General features: G+C 47.0%; 2 non-coding genes and 1 pseudogene across 2 annotated transcripts; all 3 read right to left on the bottom strand.

Moving 5' to 3' along the window:
• Positions 1-1,501: 1,501 nt before the first annotated feature.
• On the bottom strand, positions 1,502-1,608 carry LOC147104454 (U6 spliceosomal RNA). Its single transcript, XR_015072620.1, has one exon. It is a non-coding gene; the product is annotated as a U6 spliceosomal RNA (small nuclear RNA).
• A 19,217-nt stretch (positions 1,609-20,825) lies between these two features.
• On the bottom strand, positions 20,826-20,932 carry LOC147104455 (U6 spliceosomal RNA). The gene has a single exon (XR_015072576.1). It is a non-coding gene; the product is annotated as a U6 spliceosomal RNA (small nuclear RNA).
• A 3,255-nt stretch (positions 20,933-24,187) lies between these two features.
• Positions 24,188-24,281, bottom strand: LOC147104456 (U6 spliceosomal RNA; annotated as a pseudogene).
• Between the last annotated feature and the right edge of the window lie 266 nt (positions 24,282-24,547).

The raw sequence follows: 24,547 nt of genomic DNA on the forward strand, positions 1-24,547 counted from the left end.
AAGATTCAAAGAGTTGGCCTATGTGTGCTCAGAAATGGAAGTTGCACAGTGAGGGGTTAGGGCGCCCTTCATCTGTAATGATGGTGGTGACAGTGATAGGAAACCACAGTTTATTGTACAGATGCTGTATGGTATGTTAAGAAGGTCAGTCAGACATTAATTTCCATGTGCCAGCCTCATGTGGTTGATGCATAAAGTTACGCGAATCTGGCATGGATGAGTGTATCCCTTGCCTCACGGCCAGCAATGTGGTCGCGTGCTGGTGGAACTGGCACATCCGCCTCCACAAGGTGTCCCTCATCTGCCGCCTCCTCTTCCACCTCCTCCTCCTCTTCCGAGGAGGCTGTGCGCTGAGCCACTTGTTCCTCAGGCAGCGGTAAGCCACGTTGCTGTGCGATGTTGTGCAGGGCACAGCAGACCACGATGATTCTGGAGACCCTGGCTGGTGCTTACTGTAGGGTTCCACGAGATCTGTCGAGGCATCTGAATTGCATTTTGAGCAAGCCGATGGTTTGCTCTGTGATGCTTCTGGTGGAAATGTGGCTCACATTGTACTGCTCCTCAGCTTCATTTGGTGGCTTCCTCATTGGTGTCATTAGCCACGTCTTCAGGGGATAGCCCTTGTCTCCAAGTATAAATGGTTTCCATTCCGCTGGTATATATCTCATTTGAGGAATAGATGTTATAAGCACTCAGTCAATGTGGGGAGAGGGTTTTCCAAGGAGGTCACAGTGCATATGGAGCTCAGCTTAAACACTTACAAGCTCAATAGACCTGCAAAATGTGTTCCAAAACATCAAAACACAACGTTCTGCCATCTGACAGTCAGCCATGGTGCAGGTCCACTTTTATGCGCAGAAGCAGCTGTCAACAATTCAGCGAGTTGCTGAACCCGGCACAATCAGCGGGCGTGTTTGTCGTATGATGGGCAACACGCTGATAATGTAGTAAAATGGGAAGAGCCTGTAAAATGGAATTATCTAGGCAGTTAACAAGCTGTTAACTGCCTTAAGTGCCTCTCCCGCTGTTTGGCATTGGGTCCAATCGGGACTCGCGGATTTGACACTTTGCAAAGTCACGTGGAGGCTGGATGGCGGTGGGCTCGCAACCCGCCATCAATCATTTGGATTTTAACTCCCGACCCACCTCCAAACCCGCCCTCTGAGCGCCGGTAAAATCGCGGCCAACGTTTCAGGTCAATGACCTTTCATCAGAACTAAAAAAGCTAGAGATGTAACAGATTTTAAGCAAGTGCGGGGGCAGGGACTGTGGCAGGGGGAGGAAAGAACAAAAGGGGAGCTCTGTGATGGGGTGGAGGAGGAGAGATTGCCAGCTTCAATGAAAGAAAGAAAGTTGTTAAGAATTCTTGATGAATTTATTGTCGAGGCAAAATAAAGATGGTAAATTAAGATATTATTTGTGATGTGAATAGTGTTTGAAAGTGAATGTGAAGCAGGAGTAAATATGAAAGATATGCCGAAAATGATTAGTTTTAAAAGTGTAAAACATGGAACTCTTCACGAATTTGCATGGCATCATTGAGCAAGGGCCATCCTAACTTTCTCTGTATCGTTCCAATTTTAGTATGTGTGCTGCCGAAGTGAACACAATTACAAAGTCCAGGTCGGTGCCTCATGAAGCCTCAATATTGTAAATACTTCTTTGTGACACTGAGTTGGAGTTTGCTTGTCGGATTTTGAAGTAACATTGTGCGACAACATATTGCACAAAACAATGTTCTACTATAATTACCGTTTTTACTTTCATAATTTATGACTTTGTAACATAAATATTGACGGTAAGTAGATTTCCGTGCAGAGGATTATGGGCAGTAGGTTCCAGAGGTCACAGATTCCCTGTCAGGACATGCTGGTTACTGCATTACATTCAGCATGAGGATGCTGCAAAACAGGCGAACAAGGCTTGTTGAAGGATGTGGCATTTCCATGGTAGCTCACGGGTGCTATTGACTGCACCCACGTTGCCAGATGTCGTGTATTGATTGCGAGTTTGAGTCAATACGGTAATGTAATGTGCATTGCATTGTGGGAATTACCCGGGAAAGCAGCAGTCAGCCATTTTACCAATAAAGTAAAGATCACAGTTAGAAGCCTGTCTGCCTGACTCTGATTTAATTCGACATATCTACATGCTTGATTGAATGCATTAAAGCATAGATACAACATTGGCAACGAGGATAACGAACAGGAATCATTTTAAAAAGGTAGTTGCACAAGTTTTAGTTAGCTAGGATGGAGAAGACCAGCATTCAAAATTTTGCATGCTTCACCGAGCCAGCCACGTTGGGTCCAAGATGGACGAGGTGGTTAACGTCTTTTGAGCTTTATGCCGACGGCAAAGGACTCATTATCGACGGTACTTCTACAGCTGCCATGAAGCAGAGGAGAAGAGCTCTACTTCTACACCTAGCAGGACCAGATGTCCAAGATATCTTTTCGACTCTACCGGACACAGGAGAGCCAGCAGACTACACGGCGGCGGTTAGTGCTTTGAATCACTACTTCGTGCCCCAGGTCAACGCAGCATTTGCTAGACAGACTTTTCATAAGTTGTCCCAGAAGGCAGGTGAGACTGTGCAACAATTTGCTACTCGCTTGCGGCAGGCTGCTAAAGACTGTGCTTTTGGGGGGATGCGAATAATCAAATAAGAGACGCTATCCTGTGTAGTTGCACGTCAGACTATGTGCGGAGGAAATTGCTAGAGGAAGGGCATGATCTAACGCTCGCCCACACGTTACAATTGGCCTCACAATGTGAAAACGTCGAGGAGCAGATGTCAGCCATGTCATGTACAGAGAAGGCGGAGACAGATACTGTTCGTCGTGTTACACGGAAAAGAGGGTATTATGCGAACAGCTCGACAGAGAAACCAAAGGAAAATGGTGATAGGAACGAAAGGAAATGTTACAGATGTGGACACACAGACCACATGGGCAGAGATCCGAAATGCCCAGCACGCAAACGTGTCATAAGTGCAAGGGAAAGGATCATTTCTCCAAAGTATGCCACACAAAGGGTACAAAGAAACACAGTGTGAACAATGTAGAGGAACAAAATGACTTTGCATTGGCTGTTACTGGAAATAACGTGACAGAGAGACTTACCTTTTGTGTGGGGGGAGTAAACCTGAGAATGTTAATTGATTCGGGTGCAACTAACAATGTGATAGATGAGAATACATGGGAAGGATTAAAGTCAGAACACATTAAGTGTCAGTCACATGTCCCTAAGACAGAGAGAAAGTTATTCTCTTATGCTTCTAGCCGACCATTGTCAGTTAAAGGTGTATTCACATGTGGGATTACAATAGGTAAGAGAACTGAGCAGGCGGAGTTCATTGTGGTTAAAGGCCATGGAGAGCCGTTGCTAGGAAGGGAGATGTAGTGTATGTGCCTTTAAGTCAGAACTACTTTTACAGCTCCTGTATACTGTAGTACCAGCAGTGACCACACCGGTATATAAGCTTTGTGCATGCCTCTGTACCCCCAGTCTAGAGACTACCCTCCTCCAGTAAAGACCTGTTATTTGTTAATGTACAGCATCCGTGTGATTATTTAATAAGAGCATATCCACTGAACCACGGATCCAACAGTGGCGACGAGTGTCGATTCAAATCTACCTGCAACAAAAAAAATAAAAAAAATAGTCGAGGCCAGGAACACGGGCGTCGACCACGAGCAACCGCCCAGCAGTCAGGCAGAGATCCAACTTCGCAGGGGAGGTTGTGGAGAGCCGGGCTTGGTTCCACAGCCACAACGAGCAGTAACAGACCGACGACAGGTCCAGCGTAGACCCTTCCTGAGCAGCGGCGGCTGGAGCCGACCGACGGCGGAGAGAGAGCCGAGCAGTGTCGACGGGGTAAGACAGAGGGTGAAGAGCGCAGGGTGCAGCCGGGGGTTGAACACCGAGCGGCGTCGAGGAAAATAAAACAAACCGGAGAGAGAGAGGGTAAGAAACAGCCAGGTTCTAGACTGAGCGGCGTCGAAAAATATAAAAAGAAGAACGCGCAGAGCACAGCCTGTGCTCACGGGCTGAACAGGGTCCGCGGGGCGAAGAAAGGGGAGACGCCATTGAGCCGCGGAGAAGAAGGAAGAGCGCGGGAGGCGCCATTGAGCCGCGGAGAAGAAGGAAGAGCGCGGGAGACGCCATTTTTAGAAGCCGCAGCGGAGAAGAAGGGTGAGCGTGGGAAGGAAGGGAAGCATGGGAGATGCCATTTTGTGCCAGCGGGGAAGAAGGGGAAGCGCGGGAGGTGCCATTTGTGATAGTTAACGCACACCCAAGGATGCCGAAGAGTGGCAGTATCTCTACGTTCGATAATGAAGTCGAAGATTGGGCGACATATGTGGAACGTATTGAGGTGTACTGCAGGGCGAATGAAGTGCCAGATGCTAATAAAGCACTGGTTCTGTTAAATTCCATGGGTGCAAAAACTTATGGGTTACTGCGAAATCTAATAACCCCAGAGAAGCCGGTAAACAAGAATTTTGAAAGCATAGTAGAAATCCTACAGAACCACTTAAACCCCACACCGCTGCTGATAGCAGAACGATTTAAGTTCCATAAAAGGAACCAACACAAAGACGAAAGCAATGCTGAGTACCTAACGGAACTGTGCAAGCTATCGAAACACTGCCAGTTTGGAGCGGGACTAGCAGACACGTTAAGGGACAAGTTTGTGTGTGGGCTACAAAGTGAAGGAACCCAGAAATGGCTTCTATCAGAAAAGGACCTTACGCTGGACAAGGCTTTCAGTATGGCAGTATCACACGAAGCAGCCGCAAGGGGCGCTGCAGAGATACAACGGAGACCGCAAGAATATGACACCAACAAAATGTCCTATGGAACAGGGAAGTGCTATCGCTGTGGCATAACAACACATGACCAGAAAGATTGTTGGTTCAAGGACCAAGTGTGCAGACAGTGTGGGAAAGCAGGACACATAGCAAGAGTCTGCAGGTCTGGGAAGAAAACCAACAGTAAGAAATCTCCACAGGAGAAGTACAAAAAGGTACACCAGGTGATGGACAGTGGTTCAGATGAACAGAAAAGTGACACAGACTCCGGAAGCAAGGAGCTGGGTTGTCTGAAACTACATAAGGTAACCGAAATGGAGGATCACCAGACTATCTGGGTTACACTCAAGATAGACGGAGTCCAAGTGGAAATGGAATGGGACACAGGGTCAGCTCTAACAGTCATAAATTAAAGAGACTACAAGCGGCTATTTTCACACATACCCTTGAAAGCTACAGAGATTGTCTTGAAGACATATACGGGGCAAAAAGTCTACCCCAAAGGAAAAATAAGGGTGAAAGTGACATATAAAGGTCAGGAAATACCTAAAATGGATATATATGTATTGCCAAATGGAGGACCACCACTGCTAGGACGTGAATGGATCCGGAAGATACAATTAGATTGGCATTCCATACAGGCACTGAAGGTTGAGGCCAAAAAGGATGACGACGTCACACCTGGACGACTGTCAAAAATGCTAACTGACACAAAAGAAGTGTTCCAGGAGGGACTAGGAACACTAAAAGGAATAACAGCAACGATTAAAATAGAGGAAAATGCAAGCCCAAAGTTTCTGAAGGCCAGACCAGTGCCTTATGCGATCAGACCAGCTGTTGAAGCAGAGCTGGAAGGGTTGGAACGTTCAGGAGTACTGTCCAAAGTGGACTGGAGCGAGTGGGCTACACCCATCGTTCCTGTAATGAAGAGGTCGTTGAGTAATACGCCTGGGGAACCAAAGAAGGTCCGCATCTGTGGGGATTTTAAGGTGACAGTGAACCCAGTCCTTCACACCGTGCAATATCCGCTTCCACAAATTGAGGATATTTTCGCCTCGCTATCTGGAGGTAAACACTTCACCAAAATTGATCTAGCCCAGGCGTACTTGCAAATGGAGGTAGAAGAAGCTTCAAAACATTACCTTACGATCAACACTCATAAAGGTCTCTATCAATACAACCGGCTGGTGTTTGGAGTAGCCTCGGCTCCGGCTATCTGGCAAAGGGCGATGGATCAGGTCCTGCAAGGGATTCCAGGGACCCAGTGTTATTTGGACGACATCTTGGTCACGGGCAAAAATGACAGTGATCACCTCGCCAACTTGGAGAAGGTGCTCACCAGATTAAAGGAGTATGGGCTACGAGCTAATCGCCACAAGTGCGAGTTTTTCCAGAAACAGATCTCGTATTGTGGCCACGTCATCGATGAAGAGGGGTTACATAAGTCCCCTGACAAGATTGAGGCAGTAGTCAAGGCTCCAGCACCGGAAAATGTGTCACAACTGAGGTCGTTCCTCGGGCTGGTAAACTACTACCACAAGTTCTTACCAAATTTGTCTACGGTATTACACCCGCTGAACACCCTACTGCAAACAGGGGTACCATGGAAATGGGATGACGAACGTAGACGAGCTTTCCAGAAGTGTAAAGAATTGATCACATCAAAAGAGGTGTTGGCCCATTTCAACCCAGCACTACCAATTCGTTTGGCATGTGATGCATCACCCTACGGTATTGGAGCGGTGCTGTCGCACAAATTCCCAGACGGGTTGGAGAGGCCAGTAGCCTTTGCGTCTCGGTCACTAACCTCAGCCGAGCGCAACTACGCCGAGATTGACAGGGAGGCCCTCAGCCTATTATGGGGAGTAAAAAAATTCAACCACTATCTGCATGGGCAGAAGTTCACTTTGCTGACTGACCACCAATCACTTGTCACCATCTTTAATCCTAAGAAGGGCGTTCCAGTGATGACTGCACAGCAGTTACAAAGATGGTCCCTGTTTCTAGGGGCGAATCAATATGAAATAGAATATAAAGGCACGAAACAGCATGGGAACGCTGATGGGCTATCGCGCCTGCCACTGCCTACTGTGGAGGAAGCACCAGCAGTGGACCCTATCGAGATATTTTATTCGTCAATAATTGAACGATTGCCAGTAACAAACGCGGATATAGAGAAGGAGACCCGCAATGATCCGACGCTGTCACGGGTATATGAATTGACAGTGAGGGGTGGCCAACACATGGCGACTCACTGTTGCCAGCATTCTCATCCAGAAGAGAACAGCTGTCAGTATGCCAGGGGACAGTGATGTGTGGATCCAGAGTGGTGATTCCACCCAAGTTAAGGGAGAGAGTGCTAAATGAGCTACATGAAGGTCATCTGGGGGGAGTGAAAATGAAAAGCCTTGCTAGGGCTTATGTGTGGTGGCCGGGAATCGATCAACAAATCGAAGACCTAACTAAGAGCTGCTTAGGATGCCAGAAGTTCCAAAATGCACCACCACATGCCCCTCTACACCCATGGGAGTGGCCCTCCTCTTCATGGCAACGGGTGCATATTGATTTCGCTGGTCCATTCATGGACTCAATGTTCTTAATAGCAGTGGATGCTCATTCAAAGTGGCCTGAGGTGATAAAAATGTCTTCAACCACTACAGAGAAAACGATTGCAGTCCTACGGACCATATTTGCCAGAAACGGTTTGCCAGAGCAGATTTGCTCTGATAATGGACCACAGTTTGTGTCCGACGATTTCCAAAAATTCATGAAAAGGAATGGGGTAAGGCATTACACATCCGCCCCGTATCATCCAGCCACAAATGGATTGGCTGAGAGGTTCGTACAAACCTTTAAGAAGGCGATAAAGGCCATGTGCGACGATGAAATTCCACTACAGCATAAGATGGACAATTTCTTATTAGCCTACCGAAACGCGACACATGCAGTTACCAACCAGACCCCGGCCATGATGTTCTTTAACCGAAGGTTGAGATCTCGTCTGGACTTGCTCAGACCAAATGTGCGAAGAAATGTTGAGGACAAACCATTCCAGCACATCAATGAGAAGCTGACAAGGAGCTTCAATGTAGGGCAACCAGTCTTGGCCCGTGACTATCGAACAGAGAAGTGGCAACCCGGAACGATATGTACAAGGCAGGGGCCATTAATGTACACAGTGGATGTCGGGGAGAACATTGTGAGACGCCACGTCGATCAGATCTTAGCGTCACAGGAACGCGTCAACCCCATGTCTCGAGTACCTGGGGAGGAACCCGACATACCGGTAGCATCTACTTCAGACCCAGTAGCAGTGGAACCCGATGAACTACCCGAGGAAAAGGGGTCAGAATCGCCTCTGCACCAAGAAGAAGAACCTCTGGAAAGGCGCTATCCCGAAAGGGTCAGGAAGCCGCCCCAAAGACTGAATCTATAAATGGACTTTTGTTGTTTAATGTACATGTTGAAATGTTAATTGTTATTTGAATATTAGGGGTATTACTAATCTAAAAGGGGAGGAATTGTCGTGTATGTGCCTTTAAGTCAGAACTACTTTTACAGCTCCTGTATACTGTAGTACCGGCAGTGACCACACTGGTATATAAGCTTTGCGCATGCCTCTTGATATACCTATCAATTCAGTTCATGAAAAGCGACGAGTTAAGTTAGTAACTATAGGTTTTTATTGGCTAAATAACAGAGCCCACCCTCGTGGGTGATCGGATCCAACACAGAGGAATACCAGCCAGTCGACAACCTTTATACCTGGGCAAGCAGGCGGAGCCATGGGCGGAGTCAGCTGTGGTCAGCCCAGGTATAACAGCGTGGCAAGAGGTGACCTTGTGTAGTGATACAACAGTGTAAACAGTGATAACCATACTGTAACGATATAAACAGTGATAACCATAGTGTAACGATAGTGAACGATAAAAGTGGTTTACCACATTCACCCCTTGTTTAAATTTGAGTCCGGCGGGGTGAAGTGTACTACCAGTTCGGGTATGTCAGTCTGTCCGGAGGCCTCGTAAGCCTTTCTGATCGGCGCAGCAGCGGCGGCGGTGGTGCAGTATCCGATGTTAATGCTGGTGTCTGCGTGGTCGGCGAAGGCTCATGGGGTTCCGGCATGCCATCTACCTGGGCTGGATTTGGGGGGGTGGTGGGGGGTAACGGTGGTCTCTCAGGGGTGCCCGAGGGTGCGAGGTCTCGTAAGGAGACTGTGTCCTCCCGCCCGTCTGGGTATGCCACATAGGCGTACTGGGGGTTGGCATGCAGGAGGTCCACCCTCTCGACCAGGGGATCCATTTTATGGGCCCTCACGTGCTTTCGCAGCAAGACGGGCCCCGGAGAAGTCAGCCATGTTGGTAGCGAGGTTCCCGTAGTCGACTTCCTGGGGAAAACAAACATTCGTTCATGGGGGGTGGCGTTAATGGCAGTGCAAAGCAGTGACCGGATGGAATGCAGCGCTGCCGGGAGGACTTCCTGCCAGCGAGAGGTTGGGAGGCCCTTAGACTTTAAGGCTAAGAGTACGGCCTTCCAGACAGTCGCGTTCTCTCTTTCCACCTGGCCGTTCCCTCGGGGGTTGTAGCTGGTGGTCCTGCTTGCAGCAATACCTCTCGCTAGTAGGAACTGGCGAAGTTCCTCGCTCATGAAGGATGAGCCCCGGTCGCTATGTATATAGTTCGGGAACCCGAACAAGGCGAAGATGTCATTCAGGCATTTGATGACCGTGGTACTGGTCATGTCTGGGCAGGGGAAGGCAAAGGGGAAACGGGAGTACTCATCAATAATGTTGAGGAAGTACACATTACGGTCAGAGGACGGGAGGGGCCCCTTAAAATCGATGCTCAAGCGCTCGAAGGGGCGGGTGGCCTTGATCAGGCTTGCTCTGTCCGGCCTAAAGAAATGCGGTTTGCATTCGGCACAGGTTTGGCAGTTCCTGGTCATGGTCCTGACCTCCTCGATGGAGTAGGGCAGGTTGCGGGCCTTAATGAAGTGGTAAAGTCTGGTGACCCCGGGGTGGCAGAGGTCGTTGTGGAGGGTCTGCAGTCTATCAATTTGCGCGTTGGCGCATGTACTTCGTGATAGAGCATCTGGGGGTTCGTTCAGTTTACCAGGCCGGTACAAGATATCATAATCGTAGGTGGAGAGCTCGATTCTCCACCTCAAGATTTTGTCATTTTTGATTTTGCCCCTCAGCTTGTTATTAAACATAAAAGCGACCGAGCGCTGGTCGGTGAGGAGGGTAAATCGTTTGCCTGCCAGGTAATGCCTCCAGCGTCGTACTGCCTCCACGATCGCCTGGGCCTCCTTCTCGACCGAAGAGTGTCGGATCTCAGGGCCCTGGAGGGTCCTTGAGAAGAAGGCCACAGGTCTCCCCGCCTGGTTAAGGGTTGCAGCTAGGGCGAAGTCGGATGCATCGCTCTCCACTTGGAAAGGGATAGACTCATCCACCGCGTGCATTGTGGCCTTAGCAATGTCTCCCTTTATGAGGGAGAAGGCTGCGCATGCTTCTGCCGTCAGGGGGAAGGAGGTGGACTTCATGAGGGGTCTGGCTTTGTCCGCATAATTGGGCACCCATTGGGCATAGTAGGCGAAGAGCCCCAGGGTATACCTATCAATTCAGTTCATGAAAAGCGACGAGTTAAGTTAGTAACTATAGGTTTTTATTGGCTAAATAACAGAGCCCACCCTCGTGGGTGATCGGATCCAACAAGGAGGAATACCAGCCAGTCGACTACCTTTATACCTGGGCAAGCAGGCGGAGCCATGGGCGGAGTCAGCTGTGGTCAGCCCAGGTATAACAGCGTGGCAAGAGGTGACCTTGTGTAGTGATACAACAGTGTAAACAGTGATAACCATAGTGTAACGATATAAATAGTGATAACCATAGTGTAATGATAGTGAATGATAAAAGTGGTTTACCACACCTCTGTACCCCCAGTCTAGAGACTACCCTCCTCCAGTAAAGACCTGTTATTTGTTAATGTACAGCATCTGTGTGATTATTTAATAAGAGCATATCCACTGAACCACGGATCCAACAGGAGACAGCCATGAAACTGGGAGTTTTAAAAATAGGCGCAGATGTCTCAGCTGTGGTAGATGTAAGACAGCTACTAGAACAGCGGTATCCAAAGGTGTTCCAGGGAGTAGGAAGGCTGAACACAAAACAGATCAGTTTGTATATCGACCCACAAGTGAAGCCTGTGGCCCAGCCACTCAGGCATATACCATTCAACTTAAGGGGGGCAGTAGAGGCCAAAATAAAACAATTGAGGGACATGGACATTATCGAACCTGTAACTGGTCCCACCCCATGGGTAAATCCTGTGGTTATTGTACCAAAAGCGGATAAGGATGTAAGGTTATGCCTAGACATGAGACGAGCAAACCAGGCAATAGTGAGGGAACGATATCCAATTCCCACCGTTGATGAGATACTCCAAGGTATGAATGGCTCGACGGTGTTTAGTAAGCTAGACCTGAAATGGGGTTATCACCAGCTAGAACTGACCCCTGAGTCACGAGAAAGCACAACGTTTGCAGTACATAACGGAGTATACAGGTACAAGAGGCTGATATTCAGTGTATCTTCAGCGAGTGAGCAATATCAGCACGAGATAGCTAATGCCTTAGCTGGAATAGAGGGTGTTGAAAACATCTCAGACGACATTATCGTGCATGCACATGACCAGGAAACGCACAACAGACGCCTGCACGCTGTCATGACCAGACTAATGGAAAGTGGACTGACACTAAACTCAGAGAAGTGCCAATTCAACATGGACCGATTGATTTTCATGGGAATCCTGTTGTCTGAAAAGGGCATTGGACCAACAGCAGAGAGAGTGCGAGTGGTGGCAGAAGCTCGGGAACCAGAGAATGCTACAGAGGTGAGGAGTTTCTTGCGACTCGTTGGGTACAGTAGCAGATTCATCCCAAAGTTTGCAACACTATCAGAGCCACTGCGACGCCTGATGAGAAAAGGCACACCATTTAAATTTGGATCACAACAGAGACAGTCATTCAATGCATTCAAGGAAGAGTTGGCCAGAGCCGGCACTTTAGCATATTTTGATAAGGATGTACCAACCAAGGTGATAGCAGATGCCAGTCCTGTAGGTTTAGGTGCAGTATTAGTTCAGGACCAACAGGGACAAGAGGTGCCAATATGCTATGTAAGTCGTAGTTTAACAGACTGTGAAAGAAAATACTCTCAAACAGAGAGAGAGGCCTTAGCTCTTGTATGGGCTTGTGAGAGGCTGTATCCATATGTTTATGGCCGAAAATTTAACTTGGTAACTGACCATAAGCCATTACAAGTGATATACGGCCCACGCTCTAAATCCTGTGCCCGTATAGAGAGATGGGTACTTAGATTACAGCCGTACGATTTTAAGGTGATACACATTCCAGGCAAGAAAAACATTGCAGACCCACTGTCACGATTGCTGGGGGAGACAGCAAAACAGGAGAGACATTCTCATGGCTCAGATGAATATGTGAGATTTGTAGCTGTGAGTGCGACACCAAAAGCACTCACTACTAGAGAGGTGGAGGAAGCCTCTGCTACTGACCCAGAGCTGATTGAGGTACGGAAGGCAGTCACAAACGGACATTTTGAGAACTGTAAAGCTTATGCAGCAATTGCAAATGAGCTGTGCGTAGTGGGGTACCTAGTTCTTCGGGGAACACGCATCATGCTACCCACAGTGTTACACGCACGAGCCCTGGTGTTAGCACATGAAGGACACTTGGGAATAGTTGGAACAAAGCAACATCACAGAACCAAGGTTTGGTGGCCTGGCACGGACAAGGCAGCTGAAAAACACTGTAAAGCGTGCCACGGCTGTCAGATAGTAGCCAGACCCGACCCACCTGAACCGTTGAGACCAACACCATTACCGGAGGGCCCCTGGCAGGATGTAGTTATAGACTTACTGGGACCCTTGCCATCCAATCACTCCATTCTTGTGGTAGTTGATTATTATAGTCGCTACTATGAATACGACATCATGACCTCCACAACAACAGAGAAGGTTATTGATAGTTTAGAGTCAATCTTCAGCTGTCATGGTTTGCCAATCACCTGCAAATCTGATAATGGTCCCCAATTCAGATCTGAATTATTCAAAGAATACTGTGAAAACAACGGGATCAAACACCTGAAAACGACAGCAAAATGGGCTCAGGCTAACGGAGAAGTCGAGCGCCAGAATGCATCGCTGATGAAGAGAATCAGAATTGCTCAGTCAGAAGGACTAGATTGGAAACGTGAACTTAGAAAATATGTGACTGTGTACAGGAGCATTGACCATGCCACGAAAGGAAAGAGCCTGGCAGAGCTGCTCTTTAAACGGAAAATGAGAGGAAAGCTGCCAGACATCACAGAGTCGCGCGCAGACATGTAAGTACGTGACCGGGACGCAGAACAAAAAGGCAAGTCCAAACTGTACGCAGATGAACAGCGGAGAACACAATACTCAGAGGTGGAAGTTGGCAACACGGTGCTGGTACGGCAGGACAAAGTGGACAAGTTCACCACTCCTTTTAATGCCACACCGCACAAAGTTTTCAGTAAAACAGGGAGTCAAGTAATAGTAGAATCTCCAGACGGAGCACGCTACTCGAGAAACACTACGTTTGTGAAGAAATACAGAACCAATGGACCAAAGGAGATACTCCATGAGCAGGAGGAAACACAAGGCACTGAGGACAGTATAGTAGACCCTGACACACATACCACTGTGACACAGGCAATGCCCACTGACACCAACATGTCAGACATACCCAATACAGCCAGACCTCAAAGGGTTAGAAGAAAACCCCAAAGATTGTCTGATTATGTCACAACATAAACTGTGCGAGAACTGCATGGGTGATGTTAAATGTTTAAACCTGGGAATTATTTAGTTGTGTGGTAAAAGACAAGTTTGTAAAAAGTTTATAAATCAAATAAGTTATGCAGTGTTATTGTAAGCAACTGTTTGTAAACTGCAAGTTTGTTTCCAAGGAAAAGGGGGATGTCGTGTATTGATTGCGAGTTTGACACCAGTCAATACGGTAATGTAATGTGCGAGTTTAACACCAGTAAATACGGTAAGGTAATGTGCATTGCATTATGGGAATTGCCCGGGAAAGCAGCAGTCAGCCATTTTACCAATAAAGTAAAGATCATAGTTAGAAGCCTGTCTGCCTGACTCTGATTTAATTCGACGTATCTACATGCTTGATTGAACGCAGTAAAGCATAGATACAACACCATTAGTGTTGTGTATGTACCTTTAAGAGAGAACTGACTTTATACTGTAGTACTGGCAGTGACCACACCGGTATATAAAGCCATAGCAGGCTTCTGTACTTTCAGTTTAAGCTTACCCTCTGTTCAATAAATACCTGTTATTATTGTTCTCCTGCAGTCCGTGTATTATTGATACGCGGACACTACACTGGCGACGAGCAGGTTCGAACTCACCTGCAGTACTGCATCACCTCACGGGGATCTTTCCCTGAAAAGAAGCTTCTTGGAGGTCGAAGTCAGAGCAACGGGCGTCGACCGCGGGCAACCGCCCAGGGATCCATCGGAGTTCGGAGAATTGCAGGGGAGGCTGTGGAGAGCTGGGCTTGGCTCCCCAGTCAAGGTGTTCCAGCAAATCGTGCTGGTAGCAGGTAGTGCGCTGACCCTTCCGGACTGCGGCGGGCTCGAGCTTGATCAAGCGGCTCTGCAAAGGGGCTGTGCAGCATCGTCGGGAGGAAAAGAGAGAGAGAGAGGGTGGAGTGCACAGGGCGCGGTCGGTGCTCAAGAACCGGGCAGCGTAGGGAAAATAAAACGAGGGGAAGGAAAAGTGAGATGCGCCAAAGCCGCGGGTCGCCACCATTACCCTGTAGAATGCTAGGAGCAGCGTGGCAGCAAGGGGAAGAAGGAAAAGCGCGGGAGACGCCATTTTATTCCATTGGGGAAGAAGGAAAAGCGTGGGAGGCGCCATTTTAATCCATTGGGGAAGAAGAAAAAGCGCGGGAGGCGCCATTTTAAACCACCCAAGATGCTGAAGAGTGGCAGTATCACTGCTTTCGACAACGAGGTAGAAGACTGGACCAGGTATGTGGAAAGAATTGAAGTGTACTGCAAGGCAAATGAGGTGGCCAATGGAAAGAAGGCGTCAGTATTATTAAATTTGATGGGCGCGAGAACGTACGGCCTGTTGTGGAATTTAATTACCCCAGCTAAACCAATGGAGAAAAGTTTTGAAGAGATTGTTAATATCTTACAGGAACACCTAAACCCTACATCACTGCTAATAGCAGAAAGATTCAAGTTCCATAAAAAAAACCAGCACAAAGACGAGAGCAATGCTGACTATCTTACGGAATTACGCAAGTTATCGAAGCACTGCCAGTTCGGAGCAGGACTGTCAGATACCTTAAGGGATAAGTTTGTCTGCAGGCTCCAGAGTGAAGGAACCCAGAAACGACTACTTTTGGAAAAGGACCTGACACTAGAACAGGCTTTCAGCATGGCAGTATCCTACGAAGCAGCAGCACGGGGAGCTGTGGAAATACAACAGAAACCACAAGAATACAGCGCTAACGAAATGGCGTATGGAGCAGGAAAGTGCTATCGCTGCGGCAGAACAACCCATGATCAGAAGGACTGCTGGTTTAAGGACAAAGTATGCAGGCAATGTGGGAAAATGGGAAACATAGCAAGAGTCTGCAGGTCGGGAAAGAAAACCAACACTAAACGAACTACTAAGGAAAAGTACAAGAAAGTAAAAAAAATGACAGACAGTAGTTCAGAAGGTCAGGAGAGTGATAATGACTCCGGGAGCAGGAGACTAAGTTGTCTAAAGTTACACAACGTGATCGCAAAGGAGGATCACCGAACCATTTGGGTCACCCTCATGATAGCAGGGTCCCAAGTAAAGATGGAATTGGACACAGGATCAGCCCTAACTGTCATGAATCGATGAGACTATGAGCGGCTATTCTCACACATACCCTTGAAGGACACGTCCATTGTATTGAAGACATACACGGGGCAAAAGGTCTACCCCAGAGGAAAAATAAGGGTGCCAGTTAAATACAACGGCAAGGAAACACAGAAATTGTATCTATATATACTACAAGATGGAGGACCACCATTATTGGGACGTGAATGGATCCGAAAAATACAATTGGATTGGCATTCCATTCAGGCGCTAACTGTGACTGACAAAAAGGATGAAGACGTCACACCTGGACGACTGTCAAAAATTCTAACTGACGCGAAAGAGGTGTTCCAACAAGGACATGGGACGCTAAAAGGAGTAACGGCAACGATAAAAATTGAAGATAACGCAAACCCAAAATTTTTTAAGGCCAGACCGGTACCGTACGCGATCCGCCCAGCCATTGAAGCAGAGCTGGAGAGTCTGGAGCGTTCGGGTGTGCTGTCCAAGGTGGACTGGAGCACACCCATCATTCCTGTAATGAAGAAATCATTGAGCAGCATGCCTGGGGAGCCGAAGAAGGTTCGCATCTGTGGGGACTTCAAGGTAACTGTGAACCCAGTCCTGCACACAGTACAATATCCACTTCCACGGATAGAAGATATTTTCACCTCACTATCTGGAAGGAAACGCTTTAACAATAATAATAATAATAATCAACTTTATTGTCATTGTTAGTGCACAAGTGCAGTACAACGAAATGTAGGCTTGCGGCTCCCGAGAGTGTACATTTAGATTAAGACATTTAAACATTCAACATTCATTTGGCTTGTAATACATTAACATAAACATAATAAAGTGCATTGGCAGATGTGCAGGCTTTAGAGTTTATTTGTGGAGTTCAGTAGGATGACAGCCCTGGGAAAGAAGCTCTTCCTAAATCTGGTCATTCGGGTGCGAATGCATCTGTAGCATCTCCCAGATGGCAGGAGGGCAAACAGACTGTGGCTGGGGTGGGTAGGGTCTTTGATGATGGTCCGTGACCTCCGTAAACAGCGTTTCTAGTATATGTGCTCTATGGTCGGTAGCCGGGTGCCGGTAATGCGTTGGGCAGTTTTGACTACCCGCTGCAGGGCTTTCCGGTCATAGTAGCTACAGCTGCCATACCATACTGTGATACAGTTCGTCAGGATGCTATCTATTGTGCAGCGGTAAAAGTTAGAGAGGATCAGGGGTGACAGGTTACATCCCTTCAGCCTCCTTAGGAAATATAGGCGCTGCTGGGCCTTCTTCACCAGAGAGGAGGTACTGAGGGACCAGGAGAGGTCTTCCGTGATCTGGCCCAAGCGTATCTACAAATGGAGGTAGAAGAAGCATCTAGGAAATACCTCACGATAAACACTCACAAAGGTCTTTACCAGTACAACCGATTGGTATTCGGGGTAGCATCAGCCCCGGCTATTTGGCAGAGGGCAATGGAACAAGTCCTGCAAGGGATCCCGGGGACCCAGTGTTATTTGGACGACATCCTGGTTACGGGTGAAAATGACAGTGAACACCTTGCCAACTTGGAGCAGGTGCTCACTAGATTACAAGAATATGGGCTACGAGCCAACCGCCCCAAATGCGAGTTCTTCAGGAGACAAATCTCGTATTGTGGCCACATGATTGATGAGGAAGGGTTGCATAAGTCCCCAGACAAGATTGAGGCAGTAGTCAAGGCTCCAGCACCGGACAATGTGTCGCAACTGAGGTCGTTCCTCGGGTTGGTGAACTACTGCCATAAGTTCTTGCTGAATTTATCTACAATTCTGCACCCACTGAACGCCCTGCTGCAAACTGGAGTAACATGGAAATGGAGTGATGAGTGTAAGCATGCCTTTCAGAAATGTAAATGCCTAATCACTTCAAAAGAAGTATTGGCCCACTACAATCCAACACTACCGATTCGGTTGGCATGTGATGCGTCTCCCTACGGCATTGGAGCGGTGCTGTCACACAAATTCCTTGACAGTTCAGAGAGGCCAATAGCCTTTGCGTCGCGCTCATTAACCTCAGCTGAGCGTAACTATGCTCAGATTGACAGGGAGGCCCTCAGCCTGGTGTGGGGGGTGAAGAAGTTCAATCACTATCTGCACGGGCAGAAATTCACCCTACTGACTGATCATCAGCCTCTGGTCTCCATTTTTAACCCAAAGAAGGGCGTTCCGGTGATGACGGCGCAACGGCTGCAAAGATGGTCACTTTTTCTAGGGGCACATCAGTACGACATAGAGTACAAGGGTACGAAACAGCATGGAAACGCTGATGGGCTGTCGTGCCTACCGTTGCCTACGGTGGAGGAAGCACCTGCAGTGGACCCTGTTGAGATATTCCATTCGACCATAGTCGAATGTCTACCTGTTACAAACTCAAGTATAGAGAAGGAAACCCGAAATGACCCGACACTCTCTCGGGTCTATGATTTGACGGTGAAGGGATGGCCAGCACATGGCGACTCACTGTTGCCAGCATTCTCACCAAGGAGAGAACAGCTGTCAGTGTGCCGGGGGACCTTGATGTGTGGATCCCGAGTGGTAATTCCACCCAAGTTGAGAGATAGAGTGCTCAATGAGCTTCATGAGGGTCATCTGGGAGGGGTAAAAATGAAGAGCCTAGCCAGGGCGTTTGTGTGGTGGCCGGGAATCGATAAAGAAATCGAGGATATGACCAAGAGATGCACAGGATGCCAGAAGGTCCAAAACGCTCCACCACAGGCCCCGATACACCCATGGGAGTGGCCCTCATTTCCATGGCAACGGGTACACATTGATTTTGCTGGTCCATTTATGGACTCAATGTTTCTAATCGCCGTGGATGCACATTTGAAATGGCCAGAGGTCATCAAAATGTCCTCCACCACCACAGAGAAAACTATTGCAGTCCTATGGACCATCTTTGCCAGGAATGGCTTGCCAGAACAGATTTGCTCCGACAATGGGCCACAGTTTGTGTCTGAGGATTTCCGGAGGTTTCTGAGGAATAATGGGGTGAAACATTACACATCTGCCCCATATCATCCAGCCACAAATGGATTGGCTGAGAGGTTTGTTCAGACCTTTAAAAAGGCAATAAAGGCGATGTATAACGACGACATACCACTACAACACAAGGTGGATAATTTCTTGTTTGCTTACCGGAATGTGACACATGCAGTCACCAACCAAGCTCCAGCCATAATGTTCTTCAACCGAAGGCTAAGATGTCGCCTGGATTTTCTCAAACCAAACATGAGACGAGATGTTGAGGATAAGCAATTCCAGCAAATCAATGAGAAGCCAACCAGGAGCTTCAAGATAGGGCAACCAGTCTTGGCCCGCGACTACCGAACAGAAAAATGGCAGCCAGGAACGATATGCACACAGCAGGGACCACTAATGTACACAGTGGACGTTGGAGAGAGCATCGTGAGACGCCATGCTGACCAGATTCTAGAGTCACAGGAACAAGCCAAACCCATACCACGAGCATGTGCACCTGGTAATGAACCCGAAGTACCGATTGCGTCTACCTCAGAATCAGTGGTATTGGAAGCTGACGAACCAAACAATGACAATGAGCCAGAATCGACTCCACCGCAAGAACAGGATACTCGAGAAAGGCGCTATCCAGTCAGGATCAGGAAGCCTCCTCAAAGACTGAACTTATAAATGATTATTTCAGTTGATGTATATAGTACAGAGAAAATTGTAATTGTAATTAGTTATTATTTAATTGTTAAATGAATGTTATGTACTGTTTATCTAAAAGGGGAGGAATTGTTGTGTATGTACCTTTAAGAGAGAACTGACTTTATACTGTAGTACTGGCAGTGACCGGCAGTGGCCATAGCAGGCTTCTGTACTTTCAGTTTAAGCTTACCCTCTGTTCAGTAAATACCTGTTATTATTGTTCTCCTGCAGTCCGTGTATTATTGATACGTGGACACTACAATTAGCAACAATGTAGTGTCCCATGTCATTCATCAACAGCACCACTCTGGAAACGTCCAAATGGGTGCAACAATCAGCAAAGAATTCTGCATGTCAGAGAATTCATTCATGCCAATGTAAAAGAGCGAACAAAAGGTAAGCAACAGCTTAAATAAAAGCTAACAGCCCTTCAAAAAGCTAACAACTCCAGAACAGCCCTGACACATGAAAACAAGTGGTTTACACAGGCTTTGTAACAGAAACATTGACTGGTATTGGAGCAAAGTACAAAATCGATGTACCATTTCTCAAGGGGCTCTGGGAGAATGCTCCCCGGAAAATTTTTGGATTTGTACATTAAAATTAATGATACATTCTGGTTAACTTTAAGTACTTTGAGACTTCACAATTGATACATTGTTATTAAATAAAGGAAAAATAAAGTAACATTTGGATTTTCAACAGACAATCACTTACCCAAAATTTACCTCAAAGTCAGTTCATGCTCTCTGGCTCAGTTCACTGTCACACTGTATCCCATCAATCCCCTAACCCTTTCACTGAGAAACTCTCTTCTCTCCTAATGCAGTTAAGCTGGTATTTTGTTCCATTCTAGTTGTCCAAAGTGCCACGCCCAGCTCCTCACCGCCTCCCCCAAAGCACAGTTAACAGCTTCCGACACTTTATTACCATCCATTTCTCCCTTTTAGAGCATCCATTTCCCCCTTTCGTGGCCAGGAGTGAATACATTCGAAAATAATGTTTCAACAGAACACCATGCTGGTGATTTGTCCACAGCCTTAGTGTCAGCCAGCTTTTCTCTTCCATCAGGTTCCCGAAATGTCGACTTGTCTGTTCTCTCCATCTGACCCATCTGACCTGCTGAGTGTTAGCAGCATTTTCTCTTTTTGTTCCAGATTTGCAGCATCTGCGGTATTTTTCTTTTTGTAAATATGAAAGTGTTACAGAAAATTGTATGTTTTAAAGTGCAATAAATGGAAGCTTCACCAATTTGTGGAGTCAGAAGAAGGTTGAAATGAGTGAACTGGAGAAGCAGGTGAATGAAGAAGTTGATTTTGTGTTTAAAGGAGTAAATAGGGATGTTTTGCAGAAGGTGAAATGTTTTAAAGGTGTAAAATATGGAATGATTCACGAATTTGCGTGTCATCCTTGCGCAGGGGCCATGCTAATCTTCTCTGTATCGTTCCAATTTTAGTATACGTGCTGCCGAAGCGAGCACGATTTACAGGATAATCTCAGGCTCTTATAATGGACGAGGAATGTAATCACTTTTATAATGTGGTGTGTTCACTCAGTTTCTGAAATTTCACATTCAATTGCTGCCACCCTGTAGTGTAACCCATTCGTGTACCCAAACCTGCCCAGTGCTTTACCGGATAATGTCATTGTTTGGCAGCAAAAAGACTAAGATAACGTTTGCATTTACTCCGGAGGAACATTATGGGATGTATTATTTGTGCTGAATCTCAATGAGCACCAGTTGGGTGGGGATTTGTTTCTGGGTTGTAAGCTATCAGCGCGAGATGGAGCAGTGGGCCTGGCCTTTTGCTCGCGGATGTACCTGGACGGGTTGTTTCGTTGAGTTTTAAACGGGGGCGTGGGGATGGCAGAGGTGCAATGGGGTTGGGAGTTGTTCCACTATCTGGTAGTTCACAGTCACTGTGGCTGTGGGTCAGAATAACGCAGCCCCTCTGGTGTTCACACAGGCTCAGCGCCCAGCAATGGGAGAGGAAGGGTCTGTCACACAACAGGGCAGCTCAGGAAGGTCAGACTAGGGGCTCTGATCTGAACAGTCAATGAGCAATGAGTGAGGGCTGTGTGACTGGTGGCAGACTGCAGTTCAGGCACTGGGCCTTATGTGTCCTTCGTCTCCACAAGGACTGTGTGGTGGTCACTGCTACCAATACTGTCATGGACAGATGCATCTGCGACAGGTAGATTGGTGAGGATAAGGTCGAGTAGGTTTTTCCCTCGTGTTGGTTCTCTCACCACCTGCTGCAGGCCCAGTCTGGCAGCTATGTCCTTCAGGACTCAGCCAGCTCGGTCAGTAGTGGTGCTACTGAGCCACTCTTGGTGATGGACATTGAAGTCCCACACCCAGAGTACATTCTGTGCCCTTGCTACCCTCAGTGCTTCTTCCAAGTGGTGCTTAACATGGAGGGGTACTGATTCATCAGCTGAGGGAGGGCAGTAGATGGCAATCAGCAGGAAGTTTCCTTGCCCATGTTTGACCTGATGCCATGAGACTTCATGGGGTCCAGAGTCAATGTTGAGGACTCCCAGGTCCATTCCTTCCCGACTGTATACCACTGTGCCGCCACCCCTGGTGGGTCTGTCCTGCCGGTGGGACAGGTCATACCCAGGGATGGTGATGGAGGAGTCTGGGACATTGGCTGATTCTGTGAGTATGACTATGTCAGGCTGTTGCTTGATTAGTCTGTGGGACAGCTCTCCCAATTTTGGTACAAGTCCCCAGATGTTAGTGAGGAGGACTTTGCAGGGTCGACTGGGCTGGGTGTCCCGTTGTCGTGTCCGAAGCCGAGTGGTCCATCCGGTTTTATTCTTATTATTATTTCTTGTTGTGGTTTGTTGCAACTGATTGGCTAGTTAGGCCCATTAGGGCAGTTAAGAGTCAACCACATTGCTGTGGGTCTGGAGTCACATAAAGGCCAGACCAGGTAAGGACGGCAGATTTCCTTCCCTAAAGGACATTAGTGAACCTGATAAGATTTTATGATAATCTGTTAGTTTCATGGTTTGATACAAGCTTTTTATTTCAGATTTTTACTTAATTAACTGAATTTAACTTCCACAGCTGCTGTGGTGAGATTTGACCTCACCAGATTACTAGTCCAGTAACATAATCACTATGCTACCGTTCCCAGTGTTCTCATGAGAGCTCCTGGCTACAGTTTACAGAGGTCTCAATCTGTGACAATAGGGCTGGAAATGGAGCTAAACAGGGAGACCTCTTCCAATATAATAGCAAACATACAAAAGTAAAATACTGCAGATGCTGGAAATCTGAAATAAAAACAGAAAATGTTGGAAATACTCAGCAGGTCAGGCAGCATCTGTGGAGAGAGAAACAGAGTTAAACAGAGAAAAACATGGAAAAAAAAGGATAGGGGCAGAGGTTATGGTCTGAAATTGTTGAACTCTACGTTGAGTCCAGAAGGCTGTAACGTGCCTAATCGAAATATGAGGTGCTGTTCCTTGAGCTTACGTTGAGTTTTATTGGAACAGTGTAAGAAGCCGAGGACAGTAAGGTCTGAGTGGGAGTGGAGCAGAGAATTAAAGTGACAGGCGACCGGAAGCTCAGAGTCACTCTTACAGACTGAATGGAGGTGTTCCTTTTTTTTCCCATTTATTTTATTTATTTTTCCTTTCTCCCACATGGCAGCTGTCTTTCATTCTGCCAGTGCCATTTACACTTTATCTAGATCCATCTTTTGTTTCTTAATTTATCCCATTACCATCTCCTTTTGCCTTGCACCATCTCTTAATCTCTCTTAATGTCTCTTAATCACTCCTGCCTTCCATCCTATCACAGACCTTCCCTTTTGTTCTTTCCTCCCCTCTCCCATTTCCCTGCCCCTGGACTTGCTTAAAAACCTGTTCCACCTCCAGCTTTTTCCAGATCTGACGAAGGGTCATCGACCTGAAACGTTAACTCTGTTTCTCTCTCATAAGAACATAACATGAGAAATAGGAGCAGGAGTAGGCCATTCAGCCCTTCAGTGAAGGCCAGCATACCATTTGCCTTCCTAATGGCTTGCTGCACCTGCACATTCACTTTCAGTGACTCATGTACAAGGACACCCAGGTTCCTTAGAGCATCTGCATTCCCCAATCTTTCACCATTTAGGAAATACTCTGCCTTTCTGTTTTTTCTACCAAAGTGGATAACTTCACATTTATCCACTTTATATTCCATCTGTCATGTTCTTGCCCACTCACTGAGCCTGTCGACATCCCCTTGAAGCCTTTTCACATCCTCTTCACAACTGCCACTGCCACCTAGCTTTGTACCATCAGCAAATTTGGAAATGTTACATTTAGTCCCCTCATCCAAATCATTGATATAGATTGTGAATAGCTGGGGCCCAGCATCTCCACAGATGCTGCCTGACCTACTGAGTATTTCCAGCATTTTCTGTTTTTATTTCAATAGCAAACATACTCGGGTGGGAGAGGGACAGAGGAGAGAGGGTCTGGTCCATGCTGATTTTGTTAGCAAATGGTGAGATTGTCCAAAACAATGATTGTTAGGTTGTCATCTATGAGAATATGGAGCCAAAAATATTAGTAACACTGCAATAGTTTAATCATAAAATTGTGTGCGACTTGAATGAGTGAGTTGATATAAATCCGTGAGCCTGATATATTGGTAAATTACTGTGGCATAACTAGTGTTTTAAAATCGATGCAGTAAATATGAAAGTTTTGTAGAAGGTGACATGTTTTAAAAGTGTCAAAAAGGGAACGTTTCACAAATTTGCGTGTCGTCCTTGTGCAGGTGCCATGCTAATCTACTCTGTATCGTTCCTAATTTTAGTTTGAGGGAAGTGGCGGTAGGGATTGTGGATGCATTGGTAATAATTTTCCAAAACTCCCTGGACTCAGCAAAGGTCCCGGCAGATTGGAAAACTGCTAATGTAACACCCTTATTTAAAAAGGGTAGTAGACAGAAGGCTGGAAACTATAGACCAGTTAGCCTAACACCTATGGTTGGTAAAATTTTAGAGTCCATTATTAAGGAGACAGTAATGGGACATTTGGATAAACGTAATTTAATAGGACAAAGTCAGCATGGTTTTACAAAGGGGAAGTC

The sequence above is a fragment of the Somniosus microcephalus genome, chromosome 19, assembly GCF_052327205.1.
Source record: "Somniosus microcephalus isolate GS21.2 chromosome 19, FLI_Smic_1.0, whole genome shotgun sequence".
Lineage (NCBI taxonomy): Eukaryota > Metazoa > Chordata > Chondrichthyes > Squaliformes > Somniosidae > Somniosus > Somniosus microcephalus.